Below are 6000 nucleotides of genomic sequence, written 5' to 3' on the forward strand. Positions count from 1 at the left end.
ATAGACAGGTCTAGGATCGTCAATTCCAGGTCCTTTAGATACTTTTCCTAGTTAGTATCCTTCTATAGCTATCGCCCTCGTTAGTCTTAAGGGGTAGATACGTCTATTAAGGTCTCTATATATTCGTGGTCGGAGTCTATCTATATAAGGCTTAGGCGGTAGTATTAAGTCCTATTATAAAGGTGTCTAGTAGCTAGGGTAAGGTCGAGTATAGATCCGCCCTTATCTTATTTATGTTTTCGCTAGGTAATCTATCCTATTAGTATAAGAAGGTATAGAAAGCCATAGTATTAGGTACGTAGTTCTCTAGCTTAAAGCTCTTCGCGGGTGACGGTTAGTCTACCCTACTAGCTATAATAGAGGTTAAAATCTCCTAGGAGGATGTGTTATCCTAGCTCGGTAGTACCCTTAAGCATGTTATCCGCCTAAAGCGATTAGTTCTAATTATATATATTATATATATAGAGGGGTCTAATATTTATCTAGAGGTGTAGTATTATCCGGAGGTTATCCCGTTTAGTATACGACCATAATAAGAGTAGAATAGACTTATAGATATGGAAGAGGACTCTCCTCTCCGGTCCTAGGGGGTGTATTATATAATATCCTAGGTGTGTTATTGGTTTATTCGTCTAGTAGTATTTATATAGCTCCTATATAGCGAGTATTATAGCTCTAGTCTCCTCGAGGAGTATCGCCTAGTTCTTACGTTTATACTATACGTTTGCCTATATAATTAGGAGTATATCTTAGTCTCTTATTAGATGCTAGGGAATATATAGGCCTGTATATTCGTTCCTCTAAGTCGTGACTATCCTTATACGGTAGCGGCCTTAGTGATTCCTTAGGGCCGTCCTATTATTAGCTTTCTTGGGACGGTTTACTATTCCTAACCGCTTCCTCGTGAGGAGGTAGTCTATAGTAGTAGTATTATAGTAAAGAGAGGAACGGTAGTAGGTCGCATCATTTATAGCTACCTTACTCCCTTTATCCGGATTAAGTAGATGTATTTAGTGACCTATTTACGTTTCGCGCACGTAGCCGACTACGATAGATGCTTACCGTCGTAGTTAGAGTACTTCGCCGTGTCCCTATCCCTCTAGCCCTCTCCTTATGTCCCGTAGGGGTACTCCTAGGTACTATATTCTTATTAATACTATCTATACCTAGTCTTTTAGGAGTACCGCTATGCCGTGTACCCGTATCCCTAATAGTTAAAGTACTATATCATCGCCTATACTCTATCCTATGGTTCCGCTATAAGAAGTTCCCCTTCTACTAGGAATCCCTCTTACGTAATTTAATGCGCGAGAGCGGGGTCCTTAAGCTCTACTATTATAGTAGAGTATACCTTCGATCTGGTTTTAATCCCTTATATATTCTTCTACCATGCTCTTACGATCTTAATCCCTGGGTATTTTTACTCATTTAACTATTCTATCCGCATAATATTCTTTTCTCCGATAACCTATCCGCTTACAGGCATAGAGTATACCTATATCGGGTATATGGCCGCCCTAATAGAGGCGCCTAGAAAGATACTACTAATCGCGTTCGGATTACGTAAGATAGTCTACTACGTAATATTCGTTATCGTGGTAAGTACTACTCCTTCTAGCGTGAGTTTAGGGACGACGACGTTTAACTATATTCCCTTTTATTTATTAATCTTACTTACTATATCCTTTAGGGATACTCGCTAGACCTATGCTAGGGTATCCTTATCCTAGATTACGACGCGTATACTATACGCTACGTCGCCGGTCCGGGGGGCCCATGGTATAGCCTCCGGTATTACTACTATTTATATCTATATACTAGGGCGCTTACCTTAAGTGAGTTCCTCCTAGATTCTATATAGGCTGGCCTCTATTCGGTCGAGCCTACCCTCCGGTCCTCCTAGTTATATCTTCTTCTCCTCCTCTATAATTCCCTTTAGGTTCCGGATAAGGTCCTAGAATATATATAGAAGGGTCTTCTAGCCCTCTCCGGCTTCCTTCTCTATATATACTACCTAGTAGTTAATGTAATCTAGGAGGGTTTCCCCTGTTAGGGTCCCCTTTATTCCGTCTATCTATAGCGGCGTACGTCTTTAGGTGTGTTCTACGTTTTAGATAGGTATATAGCTACCCTTAGTAATATTACTATATGGCCTTTTCTATCGTACCGGTAGGGGTATATCTAGTATATACCGGGGTATATCGGTGCCTAAGGCCGCTATATTTATTAGTTAAGGGCTACCCTTAACTAATAAAAGGGGGTCGGCGTATTAGCGTTCTAGTAGCGTGGTCCGTGCCTCTATCTCCGTAAGGATTTTAAGAGGGTGTGTATATATCTTTACACGGCGGTAGCGTCTTGGTTTCGACGCTACACGTACGTGCGTATGGTAGTAGTTAGTATACTCGGTGTACTCTATTAATTAAGGTATGTATCTCGCTATATTACCCCGAATGGACCAAGTTAGCCTCTTAGGGATGTAAAAGAAGTTTTTCTATTAGATATGTATAAAGAAAGGTAGATAGTATTAGAGTTAAACCTATGATATAGGCGTGTATAGTAGGGAAATAGCTAGCTATAAAGCGAAAATTTTCTCTTTATTACTTCCGTTTAGATTCTATTATTCATGCCCCCCCCCCTGCGTGACACTCTATATTATTAGTATACGCTCCGAAAATCAGCGGCGGGCCGTAGTATCCTTACCTTCTAGAGTTATATAAATAATTAAGGGAGTAGTAGGTAATGCTAGCGAAAGCCTTCCACCCTACTTCGAACGGTAGCCATGGCGCTCTAATAGCTCTCGTCCCTCTTGTCGATAATGTTTCCCTCTTCTAGCGCTTCTAGAAGCTTAAGGACATAGTCTTAATAGTTATAGCCTATAGCTTCGTTATGGATCACGGCATTCTAAGCTACTGCTTCAATCGTACTAATCTTGGATGTATCTACTAGACATAGGAGTATTAGCTCGGAGAGAGTTATAGATTAACGAGTATTGGACTACTGTTTCTCATATCGGTAACGAGTTAAAGATCCCATGATATTGAAAATAAGCTTTTCTTCTTTGATAGGCCCGTTAATAAAGAGACTCTAGTGCTTGTACACGTCTATATCGTTGTAAATGGCGATACTAAGTTCGGCGGTCGGCATGTTAAAAGTAAATAAGATGCCGTATTAAGTGTTTCCAGGTAAAATTATAGGCAGTGTAGGTTGATAGTTGATATAGTACATTCGGTTCCTGTATCTTAAGCTTATTTATAGCGAGGAGCTAGCATTAACACATAATACATCCATTCCTTTATAAGTAGTGTACTCTTAGTACCCTTAAAGCGATTCGGTTCTTCTAGTATAGTAGTTAGTATATAGAGCTCTAACTTACTTTTAATAGATATAACTCTAATATATACTATATACTTTATAAGGTTCTTTAAACTAAGTTCAATTATAATTTACTTTAGAATTAGTCTTAGATATTAAGATATATATATATAATTAGATTAGTATACTTCTACTAAAATAAATATACATTTTACTTAATAGAGAAGTTAGACTATCTCTTTAGATCTTTAGCTAAATATATATTATAAGAATTAGTAGAGCTTTATATACTTAAAGATTTAGTCTTTTATTATAAGAATTATAGATATAGAATAGTAGTCTAATAGGTTATAGAAGGATTTAGAAATATATTTAAAAGGGTAGTCTACTCTTATAATAAGGTTAATTTCTAAAGAGTAGAAATTAAGTATATACGGTCTACTTATATAGTAGTCTTACTTAATCTAGCTAACTTAATCTAGATCTATCTATTACGGACTATACTAGACTATAGTAGTCTAGTTAAGTCTATTCTAGTATTAGCTCTAATAATATTCTTCTTCTTTTTATACTTTACCCTAAAGTACTTAGCTATATATAAATCTATAATTCTATAAGTATTATATTTATATATATATCTAATTAAATCTATATAATATTATTTATAGCCTTTATATTAGTAAACTTAAACTCTAGTTTACTTTTATTTATACATGTACTTATCTCTTTATTATAGACTTTGGCTTTGCCTTGTCTCTAGTATTATATAACGGAGCCGGGACGGATAGAGGCTAGTATAGGGGTATCACGTGACCTTGCTTAAGACTATACTTAAAGCTATAACCATACGGCTTATCTCTACTCTCTCTAAGTTAAATCATAATATATCTTAATTACTATTGTAGTAACACCTTAGTTATATCCATTATACTCTTACTTTCTAGCTACTACCTTAGAGATAGCTCTATAGATTATATAACTACTATATTAACTAAGCTTATATTTAGTTCTCTTATTCTAAATTTTCTTCTTTAGTATATCTATCTTACTCTTAAGGTAAGTTATTAAATTATATACTATCTCCTTTAGTTTAGATCTATTTAGGTCTAGAATAGTCTATTCTTATTAGAGCTAGTTCTATATAATCTATTCGCGTTATTATAGTTACTAATTTAGCTTCTTTAATTACCTTTAAGACTAAATAAGTATTCTACTCTTAGATCTCTAGCTAATATATATATATAGATATCTAATACTAGTTCTATTTCTAAGCCTATCTTCTTCTCTTATAAGACTTACTCTAAAGAGATTATCTCTACTCTAGCTATACTAGCTAAAAAATCTACTTATTATAGTAGTATAAAGGCGTACTCTAAGTTAGAGAAGAAGGTAGCTAAGACTACTACTACTATTACTACTAATATAGCTACTAGTTACTCTAATCTAGATAATTCTAGTACTAGTATTATAGAAGAGATAGCTATAAAGCCTATCTATATCTACTCGCGCTATCTATCTACTCTATCTTCTTTAGAGAATAAAGAAGATCTTATTATAGATAATAATTAAGAGTTTATACCTTTACCGCTCTACTCTAAATACTATTTCTCTTTTTAGTCTAATATAGACTAACTTAGTTACTCTAGATTCTTTTAGAACCTTAATATTTACTCTAAACCTAGCTCTAGTAATAATAAGGCCTAGGTTACTAAAGATACTAAACGTAGTTATAGTTTATACTATAGAAAAATAGTAAACTATAGTTTAATATACTTTAAGTATATTAAGACTTATATAACTAGCTCTAAATATCTCTTCTACTCTAACTCTAGTATTAGCTACTACTCTACTAACTATAATAGATCTATATATCTAATCTTTAAGCTCTCTATCTACTACTACTACTATACTATTCTTAGTAAAGTTTATCTTTAGATAAGTCTATTAGACTATTTTAGTCTAGAGTAATCTAAAGTTATCTATACTAATATATTTTTAGATTTCTATTTATATATAAGATATATATAATAATCTTCGTATCTATAAGACTCTTAGCGGTTCTAGTAGTTATCTAGCTTCTATATATAGAGAGTTTAGAGAGCGCTATAAGCTCTTTCTAGAGATTATTAAAGTATAAGTTTAGAAACCGTTAATTATTATTAATCTTAGCTTATAATTTTTAGTTACTATAAGATTTCTAGTACTTAGACTATCTATTCTAGGGAGTTAGTTTTAGCTACTAAGGCCGCGGAAGAGATTTATACTATTTCTTTCTATCTATCTCTTACTACTAACGGGTCTTATAAGAGATCTACTAGTTCTTCTTCTAAGTTACCTTATAAGAGAGTATATATTCTATTCTAGATTATTCTAGACTATATTAGCTAACTTTAGGTCTAGTCGCTCTACTCTAGCGCTTAGTTATTATCTTACTAGACTCTAACTAAGCGCGTAGTTACTCTAGAGGATAAGGTCTCTAATCTCCGTTACTCTATTACTTAGTTAGTTTATTTACTATACTCTAAGAGTAATAATAAGATAGAGAAGTAGCTCTATAGCTCTATTTACTAGGGTTTCTATATAATATATATTAGCTCTATCTATCTAGTTTCTATCCGTTTTAGTCCTTTTTAGACTATTTAGATATCTATCTACTAGTTTTCTAGTAATTTAATTCTTAACTTAATA

Source organism: Pseudovirgaria hyperparasitica (assembly GCF_010093815.1).
Source record: "Pseudovirgaria hyperparasitica strain CBS 121739 unplaced genomic scaffold EJ05scaffold_18, whole genome shotgun sequence".
Taxonomy (NCBI): Eukaryota; Fungi; Ascomycota; class Dothideomycetes; order Acrospermales; family Acrospermaceae; genus Pseudovirgaria; species Pseudovirgaria hyperparasitica.